This window comes from Mirounga angustirostris, unplaced genomic scaffold, assembly GCF_029215605.1.
Source record: "Mirounga angustirostris isolate CCGP_5_RB_7025 unplaced genomic scaffold, mMirAng1.0.hap1 SCAF_11, whole genome shotgun sequence".
Classification (NCBI taxonomy): Eukaryota; Metazoa; Chordata; class Mammalia; order Carnivora; family Phocidae; genus Mirounga; species Mirounga angustirostris.
This window is the reverse complement of record NW_026991719.1, coordinates 88114603-88138080: the sequence shown is the minus strand read 5'-3', so window position 1 is coordinate 88138080 and position 23478 is coordinate 88114603. Positions and strand designations below refer to the sequence as shown.

The window sequence follows — 23478 nt, the reverse complement described above, 5'->3', positions numbered from 1 at the left end:
TATGAACTTTACACAGGCTCCTATAGACTCCTTGATCTCTTATGAAAGAGGAGGAAAATACAAGGCAACTCATATTTTTAACATTATCAGCCACTTATTTATGTCAGATTTCTCATACCAAAGGTTGTATATGCCTTTCCTTTTTTTTATTAAAAGATTTATTTATTTTTAGAGAGAGACAGAGCATGCACAGTGGGGAGGAGCAGAGAGAGAGGAAGAGAAATCTCAAGTAGAACGCCCAATGAGCAGGGAGCCTGACATGGGGCTTGATCTCAGGACTCCAAGATCATGATCTGAGCTGAAATCAAGAGTCGGACACTTAATCGACTGAGCAACCCAAGCACCCCATGCCTTTCTTTTTGACATATATTGCCAATTCATCAAATATATTTAAAATGCTGTGTATTAATGGCTTAGAAAATACCTATTTAAGTCATAATTCATTTGCCAATCAAATCAATAACTTCAGATACGTAGATTTCAAAACCTTAAAAAACAGTAAAATCAGAAATATCCCTGTAACTTGAAAACTGATATACAAGGATGGTATTCCTTCTTGTACTGGCTACTAATATCTGTAAATAGATGTATTCAAATAATAAATTTATCATACCATTTATCTGCTGGAAAAAATCTATAGATGCTGTTATTTTGCTATATTATATATATTACATTATAAATTCCATGAACTCAGGGATCCTACCTTTTTTTTGCTTTTTAAACTGCTTTGTTAATTTCATATTATGAAAATAATAGTTTTTCCTAAAACTGGGTGAAATTGCCCTACTGGACAGAAAGGTTTACACTGAGACAAAACAATATTTAATTACAAACTTCTAAGTGGAAATACCAAAAAGATTACAGAGAAAGTAAATCACAAAACTACAATCTTGTAGAGCAGAGGCCACATTATTAACCTTGGGGAAAACCTTAGGATTCAAGGTATAAGGCAAAAGCCATAATGATTATTAGGTTCAGGAGTTTGGAAGCGCTTATGATGCCTCATTTGCTGCTCCTTAGTCTTTCTACTGATTCCCATCATCTGCCCTATGAACTTCTCCACATCATCTCCCACTTCACTGTGGTCAATATGCCTGTTAGGTATGGCTCATTGAAAATTAGAGACAAGCCGTCTCATTCACCCCAGCCTGACATTTCCTCCAGGCTTCTGGCCTTCACCCTCCTCTCCAACTGCATGATTCCTTTACATTCTGCATGGGGCCCTGTTCTCTTTCGTTTTCCTGCTGGGCATTTTCCACATTGAGATTTTTCACTGCTTGTTTCTCTTTGGACGCCATGGCTCCTGGGCCTATCCTTGCATTCTCCCCCTCCCATTTCTCTCAGCGAGTACACAGCCAAGACACAGACCTGCACACCTGCTCTCCCTCCGCCTCCTATTCTTTGGGGCTGCCTCTGGCCCACATGCCCTCAGGACCACTGGGAGCAGGTACTGAGAAGGGAGCCAGTGACTGCTGGGTCTTTGGATATTGTTTTTATAACATCTATATACCGACAGGTCCAGACAAAATGCAGAGAAAGTAGTAAGGGCTCCATAAATACTTGTTGAATGAATAATTAACTCAAGAAAACTCAAGCAAAATAGTTACTCCTATTTCAAGGAAGAGTTATAAACTTACCTAAATGTTTGCATTACTCCATAAAAGGAAATCTCCAGTACAGCCCTCATATTTCTATTCTCTTCTAAATAATCACTTACTCATACCTCCTGAGTTGACTCGCTCCATACCCTCAATTTCTTTTGATTCTGGGGTTAAAATTGCCAAATAAGAAATTTTTCAAAGATTACACCCTCCCTCTGATAAGTCCTATTCCTTTAGTCAGTAATCCCTCCCTCAGCCCATATTTATTTTGTACCAGAGATAAAAATCTTTACAGTAAATATCATTACAAAACTTCCTTAGTCTATATTAATGTCCTTTCTTTAGTACAGTCAATTTCTCATTTATTTATAGGGTTATAACCTTTAAAATCAATATTAATACTGTAAAAATATATTATCTCTTAATTACAAGGAGCAAGATAAATATATCTGCATTGTGAATGAGTGAATGAATGAATGAATGAGTAAGTAAATAAATAGTAAATGAGTATTAATGAGTTTTATCATTCTCAGCAAGCCTAAAAATTTGAAATCCATGTTAATGTATGCACTTTCATCTGACATCAAAACAAGGAAAACACAAAAGAGACTATTATGGGTAGAAAAAAATCTAAATAATGGAGTGCCATACCATGCTCATGGATTGGAAGACTCTACATCCTACATATGCCAATTCTCCCAAATTGATCTGTAGGTTTGATTCAATTCCAATTAAAATTCCAGCAAGGATTTATAGACATAAGCTAATTATAAAATTTATATAACACAGGCCCTAGAATACCTAAAACTACCTTGAGAAAAAAGAATAAAGTGGGAGGAATCAGTCTGCTTAATATTAAGGCTTACTATATAGCTAACAGTATGTTATTGGTGAAAAAATAGACCTCTAGATCAATTGAACAGAGTAAAGACTAAGGAATAGATTCACACAAATAAACCCAGGTGATTTTTTGTTATGAAAGTATAAAAAGCACTTCAATGGAGAAAAGATAGCCTTTTCAACAAATTGTACTGGGGAAATTAAAAATGGATCATGGACTTAAATGTTAGAAATGAAACTATAAAACTTTCAAAAAATCTTTAGTATCTAGGGCTAGGTGAAGAGTTCTTAGATAACACCATAAGCACAACTCATAAAAAGAAGATATTGAATAATTGGACTTCATCAAATTTTAAATCTTTTGCTCTGCAAAAGATCCTGTTTAGAAGATGAAAAGACAAGCTACAGATTGGAAAAAAAATATTTACAAACCACATATCCAACAAAGGACTGGAATCTAGAATATATAAAAAACTCAAAAACTCAATAGTAAAAAGAAGAAACAAACAGTCCAATTAGAAAATGGGCAAAACACAATGAAGAGCCATTTCACTGAAGAGGATATAAAGATGGCAACCAAGCACATCAAAAGATGTTCAACATCATTAGCCATTAGAGAATCACAAACTGAAACCAAATTAAGCTGTCACTACACACCTATAAGAACAGCTAAAATAAAAAATAGTGAGAACAGCATATGCCAGTGAGGGTGAGGAGAAACTGGTTCACTCATATAGGATAAGAATGCTACTCTGGGGGCGCCTGGGTGGCTCAGTCGGTTAAGCATCTGCCTTGGGCTCAGGTCATGATCCCAGAGTACTGGGATCGAGTCCCACATCAGGCTCCCTGCTCGGCGGGAAGCCTGCTTCTCCCTCTGCCTGCCGCCCCCCTGCTTGTGCTCTCTCTCTCTGTCAAATGAATAAATAAAATCTTTAAAAAAGAGAGAATGCTACTCTGTGACAGTTTGACAATATCTTAGAAAAGCAAATATGCAACTACCATATGACCCAGCAATTATACCCCTGGTCATTTAGCCCAAGAAATGAAAATTTCTGTTTACACAAAAACCTGTACAGTAATATTCATAGCAGCTTTATTTGTAATAGCCCCAAACTGGAATCAACCCAGATTTCTTTCAATATGTGAATGATTCAACAAACTGTGGTACATACATAACATGGAATATTACTCAGCAATAAAAAGGAATAAATTATTGATAATCAGAAGAACTTGGATATATATCTCCAGGGAATTATGCTGATCAAAATGCTAATCACATAAAGTTACATACTATATTATTGCATTTATATAACATTTTTGAAAGGACAAAATTTTAGAAATAGAGAACAGATTATGGGTTGCCATGAGTTAGGGTAGTGGGGGTGGGGCATGGGGGTGTGTGTGGTTATAAAAGCACAATACAGATATCCTTGTGGTGTTGGAACTGTGCAGTATTTTAACTGTGGTGGAGGATACATGAATCTATATATGTAATAAAATTGTACAGAACTAAAACACACACACAAATGAACACAAGTAAATATGGTGAAATAATAATAATAATAATTTTGTGTTAATATTAACATCCTGGTTGTGATATTATACAATAGTTTTGCAAGGTATCACCACTGGGAAGAAATAGGTAAAGTGTACAAAGGATCTCTCTATATTATTTCTTAGAACTGCATGTGAATCCACAATTATTTTAATAAATATTTAAGTTAAAAAGAGCCATTTGAAAAGTTGTTCACTCTGTTATAGAATCTTCTAAATTACTTAATATTAGTAATGACCATAACTTTAATTTCACATTTCAAATTGCCTACATAAATTGAGAATCTTAGCGAGATCAATCAATGCATATACCTTACCACAATGTCCAATCTACCCACCACTGTCCAGTAAATATTTAGAACTGCCTGTGGTTAGAATTAAAGTTGGACTTTGATGGAAGAAAATGAAGAAGAGTAAGGAAATATGTACAATAAAAAAATCTACCTCTTCAATGCTATTATTAGAGAAGCACTTTGGTAATTCTTTTCAATACAAAGTCAATAATATTAGCAGAAAGGAAACTTGAGCAGCATTAGAATAAGACATTACATAAAAGTGAAATAAAAAAATATGTAGAAAAGTGTTTTTAAAAATTTAACCTTAGAACCCCAATGTAAATGTGATTCAATTCAATTCAACAAACATTTTATACGTATGGAGTTTATGCAAAGCTATAAGCTAATGCAAAAGGGGAATGCAAATTATATCCTCTAGAAGTTCACAATCTAGTGAGAAAGGCAGACATATAAATAACTAATGATGATACATGGCAGACATTGATAAGTGCTATAATAGAAGTGATATACAGTGCCATAGACAAAGCTCTGAGAACAATTTGTTGTATGATGCAAGAGTCCAGAGCCACTTATGAATCAGCCAACACATTTAAATATACAGTGAACTTCTAACCTTCCTATAATGTGTCTTAGGCATTGAGAAAGGAAACTGCAAACACGTATTTCAAATGAGAACATATCATAATTTTAAATAATTCTCTGTAAATTCTAACACATTGGTAAGTTTCTAAGTAAAGAATAATTCTATTTTTCTTAAGATATAAAAATTTTTTAAGTACAATATATAATAAGAAATAACAAAATGTTGACTTAAATTTCTTATAAGTAATTTACATCATTTCAAATTATGAGGAGATGTTGGTCCAGTTGTTTGTCAACTATGATATGTTAGTGTAAAATGAGTTAATTGTAAATTAACTGTAAATTGTAGTGATTTTTTAAAACACGTAAAATGTTCTGGCTTAGAGTTTATTTGACCTAAAGGTGCTCTTTGGAATTACCTTTGTTCTCTTATGTAAAAAAACATGCCTATAGGTGTAAGTTAAGGAGAAAAGATATTGTGCCATCAATCCAGTAGCATACCAACCACCATAAAAAGGGAATTATTTTTTATAAATATCACAGGGTCTTAAATATATGAAAAGATGTTCAACCTTACTCAGAACATAAATGCAATTAAAACCACAATGAGATATCATTTTTTCACCTATCATATTAGCAAAGATATAATGTTTGATAGCACAATGTGTTGGTGAGTGTTGGGGAAACAAGCACTTTTATCTATTGCCAGTGTAAGTGTAAATTGGTACAACCTCTATGGAGGACAATTTGGCAATATCTATCAAAATGACAAAGGCACATACCATCCAACCTAGCAATTCCATTTCTAGAAATTTATCCTACAGATAGTACACATCTGAAATGACCTATTACAAGGTTATTCGTTGCAGAAATATAATAGCAAAAGTCAGGAAACAAGCTACGTATTTCTCAATAGAGGATTGGTTAAATAAATCATGGCATATCCATACAATTGAATAATACTACACAGCCATAGCTCTTTATGTACTAATATAGAATGATCTTAAGCAAAGTACAGAAAATGTATAAAAACAAGGAAACATAAATAAATGTGTAAAAATAAGGAAACATAAGTAAGTGCATGTATGTTTGTAAGCGCCCATGCTTATATATGCATGAAATAGCTCTAAAAGGAAAAACAAGAAAAGTTAACACAGGATGCCTCTGGGAAGGAGAATTATGCGGCTGGGCACAAAGAGTGGGAAACTTTTAATTGTATAGACTTTTATAACTATCAAAATTTGAACTACCTGAATGTATTACCTAATCAAAAATAAATGTAAATGGAGCAAGAGGTGGGGAGGGGGAAGAAAAAGAAAAACAATCCAAAGCAGCACAGCACATCTTCTTCAGCAAATTATTACAGCTAATTTCTCCTGTCTAAAAAACACCTTGGGGCAGGGTAAGAACCAAGGGAACCAATTTATTTCAGTTACAAAATCAGCAGTTAATCAGGCTGATGTTTGTTTCATGGTATTGTAATTTTTCAAGTTATTATAAGTATTGTTACGTATTCTACATATTCTAAGTATTTCCCCACTGAAGTTTCCCGATTAGCTATATGAGAGCTTTACCTTTAGCAGCTCCTCCAGATCCAAAAGAGAATACTTGGTCAGAGAATTGACAGTTTGGAATAAATAAATCAACACTGTGGACATATGGTGGAACTATATTACAACACCGTGAGGGTGATTAGTTTTGCATTAGTGTATACAGAATAAACAACTTTGATTTACTTATTTTTCCTTTAAAAACTATCAGTTAACTCTTTTCTCTCTCTCTCTCACCCTCTCTTTCTCCCTCCCCCCACGCCTCTGTCTTACACACACACACACACACACACACACACAGAGTTTTAGAACTCAATACAAATAATTATTTTGTTCTGTACCCTATGTACAATTCTACTATTGCACTCATCATGCCATATTGTAATTTGTTTCTCAACAGAACTGTGGGCTTTTTGAGGGTGAGGAGATTATGTACTAGTCAAGCCGGCATATGTACTGGAATGCAAAAGTTTGATGACTGTCTCACAAACCTCCTCCTCCAAACACTTTCTAATGTAATGATCATTTGCTTTATTTTGATAAATTTAAATCAGAAAAAAATAAGTGATATCATATTCTTCCACATTTTCTTGTTTTGAAAACTTTGGGAAATCCTATATGAATCTTAGAAAAAAATAACAGTGATATCATATTCTTCCACATTTTCTTGTTTTGAAAATTTTGGGAAATCCTATATGAATCTTAGTGCATTTGAACATTTGCATATAGGACTATTTAGATTTGGCATTTAGACCAAAGGATATTAAAATGAAAATATTTTCAAGGTATCTTTTTTGAAAGCATAAATAAAAAATTTTCTTGGTGTAGCCACTCCAGAGGTTCCTCAAAAAGTTAAAAATAGAACTACCCTAGGATCTAGCAATTGCTCTACTAGGTATTTACCCAAAGGATCCAAAATACAGATTCGGAGGGAATGCAATAGCCAAACTATGGAGAGAGCCCAAATGTCCATCAACAGAAGAATGAATAAAGATGTGGTGTGTGTGTGTGTGTATCTATATCTATCATCTATCTATCTATCTATCTATCATCTATCTATCTATCTATCTATCTCCAATGGAATACTACTCAGCCATCAAAAAGAATGAAATCTTGCCATTTGCAATGACATGGATGGAGCTAGAGCATATTATGCTAAGTGAAATAAGTCAGTCAGAGAAAGACAAATACCGTATGATCTCACTCACATGGAATTTTAAGAAAACAGATGAACATATGAGAAGGGGGAAAAAGGAGAGAGGGAAACAAACCATAAGAGAATCTTAATGATAAAGAACAAACTGAGGGGTGACGGAAGGAGGTGGGTGGGGGATGGTCTAGATGAGTGATGGGTATTAAAGAGGGCACTTGTTGTGGGGCACCTGGGTGACTCAGTCTATTAACGTCCAACTCTTGATTTTAACTCAGGTCATGATCTCAGGGTTGTGAGATTGAGCCTTGCATCAGGCTCTGTGCTGGGCGTGGAACCTGCTTAAGATTCTTTCTCCCTCTGCCCCCACCTCAAAAAAAAGGGGGCACCTGTTGTGATGAGCACTGGGTGTTGTATGTGATGAATCACTGAATAGTACTCCAGAAACCAATATTGCACTGTACGTTAACTAAAAATTTAAATTAAAAAAATTTTTCTTATGCATGGTGTACTGGTTTGACTAGTCCTCCCAAAATTCATGTCCACCTCATGACTTCAGAATGTGACCTTATTTGGAAGTAGGGTCTTTGCAGATGTAATCAAGCTAAAATGAAGTCATATTGTATAGTATTTTCCAGCCCAATTGTAATGAGATAATCAACAAAGGCATAAAAATTATTTTCCACATTTCCCAATGTGAGACTCTTTGAGCCAGTTTAGTCACACAAATCCCAAATAAGTCAAGTGAATTTCCATGATCCAGATTTTGATGCAAGATCCAGATCCAGCTGTCTATGAACCAGGAGGGGGGACTTCACCAGACACCGACTCTGCCAGCACTCTGATCTTGGATTTTCCAGCCTCCAAAACTGAGAAATAAATTTTCCCCCCGTCTATGATACTTTCTTATAGCAACCTGAATGGATGAAGATAGTAATTCCCTCTATAAATACAATAAAAGAAAAAATACTATATAATCACCTCTGTAGATGCAGAATTTTAGTAGTCATTTTTGATTAAAACTCTCACCAAACTAGGAATAAAAGCTAACTTCTTTAATCTGATAAAAGGCAGCACATAAAACCCACAACTAACAGAGTTTCTCAGCAGCAGCACTACTGACATTTTGGCCTGGATGATTCTTTGTCATGCAGACTAGGTGGGTGGGGGTACTGGCCATTATGGGATGTTTAGCAGCATCTCTGGCCTCTACCAGTAGATGCCAATAACAGCCCCCAATCATAACAACCAATAATGTTTCCAGACATTGCCAATTGTCTTCTATGGGCAAAGTTTCCCCACCTATTGAGAACCATTGAACTGCCATCACATTTAATGGTAAAAAACTGAATGCTTTCCTTCTAATAAGCGGAACAAGGCATAAATGACTAATCTCATCACTTTGCTCTCCCTGCTTCTACTGAATATTGTACTGGAGGTCCTCTCCAGAACAGGCAAAGTAAACAACTAATAGAGGGAATGGAGAGGGAAAAGTAAAACTGTCTCTTTTCAGAAATGGCATATAGGAAATCCTGAAGAATCTATAAAAAGTTACTACAAAAAATAATAAAACTGGTACACTGAAATGTAAATTTTTTCATCACCAAGGAAAATTAAAGAATACCTAAAAAGTAAATATACCACAGACATGTAAAGAAAGATTCAATATTGTTAATGTCGATTAGTCTACAGATTAAACACAATCCAAACAAACATGCACTGCCTGATTTCAAGCCTTATCATAAAGCTACAATAATCAAGACAGTGTGATATTAGTGTAAGGATAGGCAAGCAGATTAACAAAACAGAGTAGAGGATCCAGAAAGTGAAAAGTAACTCAATAGGGAATGGATTGTGTTTCCAAAAAACAGTAAAAGAACGTATTAAAAAATTTTTTGGACATCAGTGAAATGGTGGAGTAGGAAACTCTAAGCACCTGTCCCTCTGCAGAAACATCAAAAAATTAAGAAGGAACTGTCAAAACCAAATTTGTCAGAACTCTGGAAAATGATCCAAGGTTTACAACAACCAAATAAATTTTGAATCAAGAAAAATACAAATTAAAAGTGGTAGAAAAGGTCTGTGGTGCTTTTGCTTGTCCTTACCCAGCTGCCTCCCTGGCTCAGTGGCACTTTTTAAGAGGGTAGCCACGTTCACTGTGGGACCCTTGTCCCTGGTACCAGGGACAGCAGAGCAGATTTTGTTCACGAAGAATTGTTTGTCTGTTCTAACCTGTCTGGGGACCACCTGAAGGACTGATGCAAGGCATTTATCTTTGTTTTACCTAACCTGGAAAAGACACAGGACAGTCGAGCTGTAGGCATTGTGAAAAACCAATGTAAAGTAAATGAACAAACCACAGTTGCCAGGGGCAAAAGACTGAAGGTGAGGCATATGGATAAGATGCCAAAAGCCTGGGAGGAAAAGCAGTGGAGCTTTTTGGAAAAAATAGGGCATTGAAAAATGCCCATGTATACTGAGGAATTTAAAAAGCCAGGTATATGCCCAGGGGAGGACCTACGCTCAGGAAAGACCTAAGAAAAACTTAAGCTTTCACTGTAGCTGATCTCTAAGCACAATATAAGCAGGGAGTGAAACCTAAGGCAGAGTTGCAAATGTCCTGGCTAAGTGTTAAAGGAGTGCCATAACACAGAGCCAACGCACAGAGACAGGAGATATTTTTTCTTCCTTCTGTTTTTTTTTCTTTTGTTCTCCTTTTCTCTCTTTTATTGGTTCCTGGCATTCAGAGAAATATCTATCAAAACACTATCTGAGCACAAGTTAAAGGAACACAGATTTCAGTACCATACATGACAAGGGATAGAGGCTCTGCATAAACAGGTTGTAAAAGCCACTAAACAAATGAATAATGGCAGCCCTCAACAATAAAAACAAGGAAACTCTGTGTGAATTGTGCAAGACTGTTGAATCTCAGATCTGTACCTCTGAAACAATGCAATATATGTTAAGAAAAAAAAAAAAGAAGAAGATAGCAGGAGGGGAAGAATGAACAGGGGGAGATGGGAGGGGGAGATGAACCATGAGAGACGATGGACTCTGAAAAACAAACTGAGGGTTCTGGGGGGGGAGGAGGGTGGGGGGATGGGTTAGCCTGGTGATGGGTATTAAAGAGGGCATGTTCTGCATGGAGCATTGGGTGTTATGCACAAACAATGAATCATGGAACACTACATCTAAAATTAATGATGTAATGTATGGTGATTAACATAACAATAAAAAAATTTTTAAAAAAAGGAAACTCTGGTAAAGGGCAAAGTCTGATTTCCAGTTACCACATTTAAAATAATCAAATACTGCTTTCAACCAAATATTACAAAGTAAAAGGAAAGTGTAGCCCGTTTAAGAAAAAAAAAATAACTGACAGGAATTATCACTGAGAAAGTCCAAATGCTGGTTATTAGACAAAGACTTTATTTTTATATATTTTTTTCTCATTAAACTTTTGTTTTAATGGGTCTCAAAATTCTATGACAGATTTTTGGTCAAGTTGTTTCCATTAAAAAGTACTGATTTTAAAAACTAATAACTTAAAATTGCCATACAAACACACACACACACACACACACAACAAATGGTCCACAAAAAATTCTCCTTTCCGTCCAAAGGTTTTACAATGCATTGCTATCATTAACCAGTCTTCTACTATTAACTTAAATGGCCCATTGACACACAGTTCTGAGACCGTTCTTCCACCACTGATTAAGACTGGGGTGGCAGGTATTGGGGATAATATTCATTTAGCCTTCTGACCTTTCTGGGCAGACTTGGTGACCTTGTCTGCTCCAGCTGCCTTCTTGTCCACTGCTTTGATGACACCCACAGCCACTGTCTGTCTCAGGTCACCAACAGCAAAATGGCCCAGAGGAGGATAGTCAGAGAAGCTCTTGACACATATAGGCTTGCCAGGAACCCTATCAATGATGGGAGCATCACCAGATTTGAGTAACTTGGGACCATCTTCCAGCTTTTTTCCAGAATAACAATCAATCTTCTCCTTCAGCTCAGCAAACTTGCAAGCAATGTGAGCTGTGTGACAATCCATCACAGGTACATATCCAGCACTGATTTGGCCTCGATGGTTCAGGATAACGAACATCTTTGACAGATACATTCTTTTTTTTTTTTTAAAGATTTTATTTATTTATTTGACAGAGAGACAGTGAGAGAGGGAACACAAGCAGGGGGAGTGGGAGAGGGAGAAGCAGGCTTCCCGTGGAGCAGGGAGCCTGATGTGGGGCTCGATCCCAGGACCCTGGGATCATGACCTGAGCCGAAGGCAGACGCTTAACAACTGAGCCACCTAGGCGCCCAGACAGATACATTCTTGACACTGAAACCCACATTGTCCCCAGGAAGAGCCTCACTCAAAGCTTCACGGTGCATTTCAACAGACTTTACTTCAGTTTTAACATTTAACATTGACTGGTGCAAAGGTGACTACCATGTCAGGTTTAAGAACACTAGTCTCCACTCAGCTCACAGGGACAGTACCAATACCACCAATTTTGTAGACGTCCTGGAGGGGCAGACGCAAGGGCTTGTCAGCTGGATGAGCTGGTGGCAGAATGCAATCCAGAGCTTCAAGCAGTGTGGTTCCACTGGCATTCCCATCTTTATGGGTGACTTTCCATCCCTTGAACCAAGGCATGTTAGCACTTGGCTCCAGCATGTTGTCACCATTCCAACCAGAAATTGGCACAAATGCCCACTGTCTCAGGGTTGTAGCCAATTTTCCTAATGTGGGTACTGACTTCCTTAACAATTTATTCATATCTCTTCTGGCTGTAGGGTGGCTCAGTAGAATCCATTTGTTAACACCAACAAATAACTATTGTACACCCACTGTGTAAGCAAGAAGGACATGCTTACGGGTCTGCGGGTTCTTAGAGATACCTGCTTCAAATTCACCAATACCAGCAGCCACAATCAGGACAGCATAGTCAGGCTGAGATGTGACTGTAATCATGTTTTTTATAAAGTCTCTGTATCCTGGGGCATCAATGATGGTCACATAATACTTATTGGTTTCAAATTTTCAATGGTGATATCACATTCATGTTCAGCTTTCAGTATCCAAGACCCAGGCATACTTGAAGGAGTCCTTGCCCAACTCAGCAGCCTCCTTTTCAAATTTTTTGATAGTTCTTTTGTTGATTCCACCACATTTGTAGATCAGATGACCACCAGTAGTGGTAGACTTGCCCAAATCTACATGTCCAATGATGACAATGACATTGTTGATAGGAGTCTTTTCCTTTCCCATTTTGGTTTGGGTTCAGTGGTGGTTTTCATGACACCTGTGTTCTGGTGGCAAACCCATTGCAAAAAAGCTAGACAAAGACTTCAAAACAATTGTTCTAAATATACTCAAAGACCTAAAGAAAACCATGGACCAAGAACTAAATGAAACCAGAAAAACAATATGTGAACAAAAGGAAAATATCAACATCAGAGAAGTACAAAGAGGAACCAAATAGAAATTCCTGAGCTAAAAAGCACAATATTTGAAATTAAAACTTCAGTAGAGGTGTTTAACATCAGATATCAGCAGGCAGAAGAAAAAAATCAATAAACTTGAAGATACAACAATTGATATTACCCAGTATGAGTGACAGAAAGAAAAGAATGGAGATAAATGAGCAGAGCCAGGAGATCTATGGGACACCATCAATCTGAACAAAATATACATTTTAGAAGTACCAAAGAAGGGCGCCTGGGTGGCTCAGTTGGTTAAGTGACTGCCTTCGGCTCAGGTCATGATCCTGGAGCCCTGGGATCAAGTCCCACATCGGGCTCCCTGCTCAGCAGGGAGTCTGCTTCTCCCTCTGACCCTCCCCCCCTCTCATGTGCTCTTTCTCTCTCTCTCTCTCTCAAATAAATAAATAAAATCTTTTAAAAAAAAAAAGTACCAAAGAAAACAGAAAAGAATATTTAAATATTTTTTTAAAAAATATTTTTATTTATTTATTTTGAGAGAGGGAGAGTGCACATGAGGGGGCTAGCGAGGGGCAGTGGGGGAGAGAGAGAGAGAATCTCAAGCAGGCTCCACACTCAGTGCAGAGCCTGACGTGGGGCTTAATCTCACAACCCTGAAATTATGACCTAAGCTGAAATCAAGACTCAGATGCTTAAGCAACTGAGCCACCCAGGTGTCCTTAAATATTCTTTTTAAGAATATTTTAAGAAATAGTAGCTGCAAAATTCCCAAGTTTGATTATACATGAATCTACACATTCAAGAAGTTCAATGAACGCCAGGTAGGACAACTCAAAGAGATCCAAGACACATTCTAATCAAACTGTCAAAGACAAAGACAAATGGAATCTGTAAAGCTGCAAAAGAGAAGCAACTCAACACAAAGAAGAGATTTTCAACAAATAGCTGATTTCTCATCAAAAACCATGGTGGCCAAAAGGCAGTGGAATGACATATTTAAGTACCAAAAGTAAAAGAACACTGAAAATCAAGAATTGCCTATCTAGCAAAAATCATCCTTCAAAAATGGAGCTAAAATTAAGACATGCTTAGATAAATAAAACCTGAGGGTGTTCATTACCAATAGAACTGCCATACAAGAAATGCTAAAGGTTCATGGAACACTACATCAGAAACTAATGATGTAATGTATGGTGATTAACATAATTTAAAAAAAAGAAATGCTAAAGGAATTTCTTCAAGCTGAAATGAAAGGACACAAGACAGTAACTCAGAACTTTATGAAGAAATAAAGATCTCTGGTAAAGGTAGCTATAGAGGTAAATATAAAAGCCAGTATGGGGGCGCCCGGGTGGCTCAGTTGGTTAAGCAACTGCCTTCGGCTCGGGTCATGATCCTGGAGTCCCGGGATCGAGTCCCACGTCGGGCTCCCTGCTCAGCGGGGAGTCTGTCTCTCTCTCTGACCCTCCCCCCCTCATGCTCTCTATCTCATTCTCTCTCTCAAATAAATAAATAAAATCTTAAAAAAAAAAAAGCCAGTATATTTTCAGTTTGTAACTCCTCTTTTTATTTCCTATATAATTTAAAAACCAAATGCATAAAAAGGTAATTATAAATATATGTTACAGGGCACACAATGTATTACAGATGTAACCTGTAAGAAGAACAATATGGTATCAATTCAAATCAGACTGTTATAAATTTAGTCAATTCATTTTATTTTATTATATTTTTAAAGAATTTATTTGAAAGAGAAATAGCGAGAGATAGAGCACGAGCAGGGGAGAGAGGGAGAAGCAGGCTCTCCACTGAGCAAGGAGCCCAATGCAGGGTTCGATCCCAGGACTCTGGGGTCATGACCTGAACTGAAGGCAGACACTTAACCAACTGAGCCACCCAGGAGACCCAGTACATTAATTTTAATCCCCAGGGTAACTACTAAGAAAATATGTAAAAGGAATAAATAAAAGGAAATGAAAAGAGAATAAAAATGGTACAATACAAAAAAATCTATTAAACACAAAAGAAATGAATGGAGAAAACGAAAGGCAAAAAGGGTGTAAGGACATACAGAAAACAAATAGCAAACAGCAATAGTAAATCCCTTTTATAAGTAACTACTTAAAATGTAAATGGATTAAACTCTCTAATCAAAAGGCAGAGATTGGCAGAATGGATTCAAAGTTAAAAAAAGAAAAAAGATATTCCATGCAAATAATGACCAAAAGAGAGCTAGAGTGACTGGCTATAATATCAGACAAACTAGACTTTAAGCCAAAATCTGTTACAAGACACAAAGAATGACATTATCTTGTACATATTTTTTAAGTTAATGCATCAATAATTTATAACAATTATAAACATATATACCAAACAAAAGAGCCCCTAATATATGAAGCAAATATTGACAGGCTTAAAGACAGAATTAGATAGCTGTACAATAATAGTTGGAGACTTCAATAACCAAGTTTCAAAAATGGACAAGACATCTAGACAGAAGATTAATAAGAAAATAGAGGTGTTGAACAATACCTTAAACCTAGGCCTAAAAGACAAATATAGGACACTTCACTCTAGAGCAGAATACACATTCTTCTCAAGTGCACATGGAACATTCTTCAAGATAGAACCTATACAGGCCACAAAACCAACCTCAATAAATATACAAATACTGAAATCCTACAAAGTATATTCTCCAACCACAATGGAATGAAGCTAGATTTCAATAAAAGGAGAAAAACTGGACATGAAAATCAAACAATGCACTCTTCTTTTTTTTAAAAAAAAGATTTTATTTATTTGACAGAGAGAGACACAGCAAGAAAGGAAACACAAGCAGGGCGAATGGGAGAGGGAGAAGCAGGCTTCCCACAGAGCAGGGAGCCCTGATGCAGGCCTGGAGCCCTGATGCAGGCCTCGATCCCAGGACCCTGGGACCACGACCCAAGCCAAAGGCAGACGCTTAACGACTGAGCCACCCAGGCGCCCCTCAAACAATGCACTCTTAAACAATAAAAGGTCAAAGAAAAAAATCACAAAGGAAATTAGAAAACACTCAGAGAAGAATGAATATGAAAACACAACATACCACAACTTACGGGATGCAGTAAAGGGAGTGGTGACAGGGAAATTTATAGCAGTAAATGCCTACATTAAAAAAGGAAGATCTTAATCAATCAGTAACCTACCTCTGCACCTTAGAAAAAACAGAAAAGAAGAGCAAACTAAATGCAAAGCTAGCAGAAGGAAGTAAATTCTAAAAATCAGAGTGGAGATAAGTAATACAGAGAATAGAAAAACAATGGAGAAAATCAATGAAACCAAAACTGGTTCTTTGGAAAGATCAACAAAATCAAAAATTAGAGAAGATGTAAATAACTGAAATAAATAATGAAAGATATAACATTATTACCAACCTTATAGAAATAAAAAGGATTATAAGAGAATACTATAAGTACTTATACACCCAAAAAATTAGACAACTTAGATGAAATGAACAAATTCTTAAAAACACAGACTATCAAAACTAATTCAAGAAGAAACAGAGATGGAGCTAGAGAGTACTATCCTAAGCAAAGTAAGTCAGAGAAAGAAAAATACCATGTGATTTCACTCTTACGTGGAATTTAAGAAACAAAACAAGCGAACATGGGGGGAAAGAAAAGAGAGAGAGGCAAATGAGGAAACAGGCTCTTAACTATAGAAAACAAACTGATGGTCACCAGAGGGGAGGTGGGTGAGTGGATGGGTTAAATAGGAGATGGGGATTAAGAAGTATACTTATTATAATGAGCACCAGGTATTGTACAGAAGTGTTGAATCACTATATTGTATATCTGAAACTACTATTACACTGTATGGCTAACTAGCTGGAATTTAAATAAAAACTTAAAAAACTAGTTGAATGGATAAAGAAGATGTGGTATATAGAATAAAAATATTATCAGCCATAAAAAAGAATGAGATCTTGCCATTTGTGCCAGTGTGTATGGACCTAGAGGATATTATGCTAAGTGAAATAAGTCAGAGAAAGACAAATACCATATGATTTCACTCATATGTGGAATCTAAAAAACAAAACAAGTGATCAAATAAAAGCACAAACAGACCCTTAAATACAGAGAACAAGCTAGCAGTTGCTAAAGGGGAGGTGGGAGGGATGGGTAAAATAGATAAAGGGGATTTAAATATACAAACTTACAGTTATACATAAATCTCAGAGATGAAAATAAGCATAAGGAATATAGTCAATAATACTGTAATAATGTATGGTGACAGACGGTGACCACACTTACAGTGGTGAGCACTGAATAATGTATAGAATTGTCAAATCACTATGTTGTACACCTGAAACTAACATCTTATGTGAATTAGATTTCATAATTAAATAAAAAAGAAAAGAAATAGAGAATCTGAACAAGCTGTAACAAGTAAAGACATTGAATCAGTAATAAAAAAACTCACCACAAAGTAAAGTCCACAATCAGATAGCTTCACTGGAGAATTCTACCAAATAGTTAAAGAAGACTTAACACCAATTCTTCTCAAACTCTTCCAAAAGTAGAAGAGGAGGTAATACAACCTAACTCATTCTATGAAGGCAATATTATCCTGATAACCAAAGCCAGACAAAGACACTAAAGAAAATTACAGACCAATACTCCCTACAAAAAACATGCAAAAAATCTCAACAAACTACTAGCAAACTGAATCTAATAGAACACAAAAAGGGTTATATGCCATGACCTGGTGAAATTTATCCCAGAAATGCAAGAGTGGTTCAACATAAGAAAATTAATTGATATAATAGGCCACATTAACAAAACAAGGAGAAAAAACCACATTAACAGAACAAGGAGAAAAAACCAAGTGATCATCTTAATTGATACAGAAAATACATATGACAAAGTCCAACACCCTTTCATGATAAATGCACTCAGAAATTAGGACTAGACGAAAACTTTCTTAACATGATAAAAAGTACTTATGAAAAACTCACAACTATCTCAATACTCAATGGTGAAAGATTGAAAGTTTTTCCTCCAAGATCAGGTGTAAGACAAGAATGCTTGCTTTCATCATTTCTATTCAACATGGTACCAGAAGCCTTTGCCAGAGTAATTGGGTAAAGAAAAGAAATAAAATATATCCAAATTTGAAAGGAAGTAAAACTATGTCTGTTTCAGATGACATGATCCTCTCTATATAGAAAGTTTTGAAGAATCTACAAATAAAATATTAGAGCTAAAAAATGAGTTCAGCAAAGTCCTAGAGTACAACATGAACACAAAAAATCAATTTTGTTTCTATATAATCATAATGAACAATCTGAAAAAGAAATTAAGAAAACAATTCAATTTGTAATACCATCCAAAAGAATAAAATATCTAGGAATAAATTTAACCAAGTAAATGAAAGACATGTACAGAGAAAACACTGATGAAGGAAATTTTAAAAGACCTAAATAGGGGTGCCTGGCTGGCAGAGTAGAGAATGGCTCAGTCGGTAGAGCATGCAACTCTTGATCTCAGGGTCATGAGTTCAAGCCCCACGTTGAGGCTAGAGTTTACTTTAAAAAAAAAAAAAGGGAGGGGCGCCTAGGTGGCTCAGTCGTTAAGCTTCTGCCTCTGGCATCGAGCCCCGCCTTGGGCTCCCTACTCCACGAGAAGCCTGCTTCTTCCTCTCCCACTCCCCCTGCTTGTGCTCCTGCTCTCGTGCTCTCTCTCTGTCAAATAAATAAATAAAATTTAAAAAAAAAAAGGGGGGGGGGAAAGACCTAAATAAATGGAAAGACAACTTTTGTTCCTGAATTGGAAGACTCAACAATATTAAGATGGCAATGCCACCCAAAGCAATCTACAGATTCAGTGAAATCCTTATCAAAATCCCAACAGCCTTTTGAGCAAAAATGGAAAAGTTGATTCTCAAATTCATATGGAATTGTAAGGGGCCCCAAATAGCCAAAATAATCTAGAAAAGGAAAAGAAAGTTGGAGGACTCACACACCTCAATATCAAAAGTTACTATAAAGCTATGGTTGGTACTAGCATAAGGACAAACAAATAGCTAGTGGAATAGAATTGAGAGGCCAGAAATAAACCCATACATCTATGGTGAATTGATTTTTGACAAGGGTACCTAGACAATCCAATGGGAAAAGAATAGTTTCTTCAACAAATAGTGCTGGGACAACTGCATATCCACATGCAAAGAAATAAAATTGGCTCTCTACCTCATGTCATTTACAAAAACTAATTCAAAATGGATCAATGACCTAAATATAAAATCTAAAACTATAAAAATCTTGTAAGAAATCACAGGAGTAAATCTTCATGATGTTAGATTTGACAATGGAATCTTAGATATGACACCAAAATATGAGCAACAAAAGAAAATAAACAAATTGGACTTCATGAAAATTTAAAACTTCTGTGCATAACAGGATATTATTAAGAAAGTGAAAAGATGACCTCCGGAATGGGAGAAAATATTTGCAAATCATGTATCTCTTAAGTATCCAGAATATATATAGAAGTCTTATAACTCAACAAGAAAAAGACAAATAGTCCAATTAAAAAATAGGCAAAGGCCTTGAATAGACATTTTTCCAAAGAAGATATACAAATAGGGAACAAGCACATGAAAAGATACTCAACATCATTAGTCATTAAGAAAATGCAAATCAAAACCATAATGAAGAAGTACTTCATTAACAAACTAAGATGGCCATAATACAATGATAATAGTAATAACAATAAAACAAAATAAAAACTGTTGGAAGGAGGTGGGGAAATTGAGATGCTCAGGCATTGCTGGTAGGAATTTAAAATGGTTCAGCCCCTGAAGAAAACAGTGTGGTGGTCCCTCAAAAAGACAGAATTACTATATGGCCCAGTAATTCTACTCCTAGGTATATACCCCAAAGTACTGAAAACAGGTACTCAAATAAGTATATATATATATATGTATGTGTTCATAGCAGTGTTATTCACAATTGCTTAAAGAATGGCTCAGATGTCCATAATGGATATGGATAAACAAAATGTAGTATATTCATAAAATGCAATATTATTCAACCATAAAAAGGAATGAAGTACTGCTAGATGATATGATGGGGATGAACCCCAAAAACATCATTCTAAGTAAAAGCAGCCAGACACAGAAGGTCACATAATGTATTATTCCATTTATATGAAATATCCAGAATAGGTTAAATCCACAGAGACAGAATGCAGATTGGTGGTTTCTAGGGGCTGGGGGTGGGGATTGGAAACAGAGAGAAACTGCTTAAGTATGAGGTTCTATTTTAGAGCAATAAAACTGTTTGGATCTAGATAAAGGCAGCGGTTGCATAACATGGTGAATGTACTAAATGTAACTGAATTATTCATGTTAAATGGTTAATTTTATATTATGTGAATTTCACAATAAATTTTTTTAAAGAACTGAACCAGGATCCTATGTACTATACACAAAATAACTCTAAATGGTTCAAAAGCTAAAAGTATCAAACATATAGAAGAAAAATAGGCAAAATTGAAAACTTTCATGTAGTTAAAGGCTTCTTATACATGACACAAAAAGCAATAATGATAAAAGAAAAAACTGATAAACTAGACCTCATCAAAATTTTTAAAAATCTAATTGAAACATACTGCTAAGGGAAAGAAAATACAACCTGTAGAATGGGAAAAATACTACGTGTGTGTGAGTGTACATATGACAAAGAATTTGTATTCAGAATATAAAAATTTTAAATTTAAGAAGACAAGCAATACAATTTTTTTAAATAGGCGAAGATTACAGAAGACACTTCACGAAAGAGGATATCTGAATGGCCACTAACTACATGAACATATGCTCAGCATCAGGAAAATCAAAATAAAACAAGATACCCCCTCATATCCACTAGGATGGCTACAATTAAAAGGATCCCATACACTGCTGGTGGGAATGTAAAATAGTATAATCACTTTGACAAATATTTCAGCAGTTTCTTGTAATGTTAAATATATTATACATTCCATTCCTTTGTATCTACCCAAAAGAAATGAAAAATATGTATACAAAATAACTTGGACATAAACATTCACAGTGAAAGATAGATAGCAGATCAGTGACCTCCAGGGTACAAAGACAGGGCAAGATTTTACTGGAAAGGGGCATAGGTGAACTTTCTGGGGTAATGAAACTATTCCATACCTTAATTATTGTGGGTGCACACACTTGTCAAAATGCAGTAATTGTACACTTAAAATGGATGCAGTTTATTGTATGTAAACTATACTTCAAAAAAAGTTGATTTAAAAAAAAAATAGAAGGGAGGGGAGCCTGAACCCTGAATTGGGACTTGGACCTCTTCAGTAAGATTTCCAAAGGCAACTCCCATGAGGGACGCTTCATTGAGGTCCCTGTTTGCGCCAAGGAATGCGGAGGCAAAACATTGTTGGAATAGCTAAGTTATTCACTTGTTCCCTTAAATTTACTAAATGGCATGCTGTATTTCCTGAAATATTTGAAGTATTTATTTAAATTTCCTTTGGGTAGAAAAGAACCCCTCAAATCAATTTAGGAATAATAAACTTACATATATGTAACATATATAAATATTTAGTTTCAACCCAATAAATAATTTAATAATTAAAAACCTTAAGAAGCTTCCTAGGAAATCAAAATGCTCAAAGTAGTTTTAACAGTTCTCCCCTACGGCTACAGATAAACCTGCTTTCTTGTTGACGCTTAGTTTTAATTTCTCTTTACAACTACTTCCACTCCCCCATTTTCCTGTCTCTCTTTTGGTCCTTTTCATCTCTAGTCAGATAACACTATTTAAGGAATTGTATCTTTTTTTTAATATATCAAATATTGGTATATGCATATTTAACCGACATGTCTAGCCAATACCTTTAGAAATAAGTTCTTTTAAGTCATCTTTCCACTTTATGGTAAAGACCAAAGATGAAGAAAGATAATCAAAAAGGAAAAATACAAATTATTATGCCTAAGGAAAGGCAATTAGATTTCACTGAATTATATTACAAGAGACTACAGATCCTGTGGAAAATCACAGTTATCATTTATTTAACACTTACTATGTAGTACACATTAAGACACTTTAGGTTAATATTAGCCTAATTAGTCTAATTAGTAGGTGGAAGAGTCATGGCTTAAACTAAGTCTGATGTCAACAACCATGCTCCACAACAAACCATTACACTACTACAGTAACTAGAACCAACTATTGCAGGGGCTCTGTACTGCCGTAAAAAGAGAGGAATTTGTTCTACCAAAATGCTAAAGCAGTCCATCATTCTAATTCCAGGCCCTTTGGTGTCCAGGATAAACTATCTCAGCATTCTCTCTCTACCCCAGTTCTGAAGTGTAACTTAACTTCCAAATCCCGCTCTTTCCACAATTTCCTGTGATAAAGTGCTACATTAAAGCAACAATGAGAAGGAGGAAAATGTACCTTCCACACTACACTTTGACCACCTGACAAAGGAATGACTAAGAAATGTGCAGAATCTTTAAAGAAGATGGATATAACATGCCTAATGGCATGCCACTCTCATTGTACCCAGCTGCATTTACCTATACCATCTTCTAGACAAAATCAGAAAATCTACATCCTCTCAGCAATAGAAACCCTAAAAGTGTATCTTCCTTCCACAACACCCTCTCTTCTGGCTAGGTTATGGAGTCAACTCTCAATCACTGAGGTTGACACAATTTTCTTCTTTAGGGAAAATACAACTTGGAGATGGGTTTCGGAACAGCAACAGGAAATATTATTCAATATTTTCAATTAATATTGGGAAAAAGCATTAACTAGTTAAAAATGATTTTATTAAGACTTTGGAACAAATTATAGAACTTACAAGTAATTAAAAACTAAGACACTTTTTTGAAGTGTTTATTAAAGAGTTACTACATATTCTATAAATCCCGAATATTCCTAACTCAACTACAAAACACTCAGTTAAAACATAAAGATCTGGGATTCTTTTTTTTTTTTTTTTAAAGTAGGCGTGGAGCCCAATGCGGGGCTTGAACTTACAACCCTGAGATCAAGACCTGAGCTGATATCAAGAGTTGGATGCTCAACCAACTGAACTGCCCAGGCACCCCTGAAATTTTTTAACCAGGAATTTATATTTTAAAGATTTTTTTTATTTATTTAACAGAGAGAGAGAGAGAGAGACAGCAAGAGAGGGAACACAAGCAGGGGGAGTGGGGGAGGGAGAAGCAGGCTTCCTGCTGAGCAGGGAGCCCGATGCAGGGCTCGGGGCTCGATCCCAGGACTCTGGGATCATGACCTGAGCCAAAGGCAGAAGCTTAACGACTGAACCACCCAGGTGCCCCAGGAATTTGTATTTTATAGCAACTTTTCTGTCAATTTATCTAAAGATTTGGGGTACATTCACAAGAACCTAAAATAAAATCATAGG

General features: G+C 35.9%; 1 protein-coding gene and 2 pseudogenes across 1 annotated transcript in view; all 3 read right to left on the bottom strand.

Moving 5' to 3' along the window:
• Positions 1 to 23478, bottom strand: part of COL4A5 (collagen type IV alpha 5 chain) — a 224561-nt gene that overhangs the window by 178341 nt on the left and 22742 nt on the right. The gene's annotated exons all lie outside the window — the stretch shown is intronic.
• On the bottom strand, positions 518 to 1892 carry LOC123848691 (protein BEX4-like; annotated as a pseudogene).
• LOC123848682 (elongation factor 1-alpha 1-like) lies at positions 11846 to 13330 on the bottom strand (annotated as a pseudogene).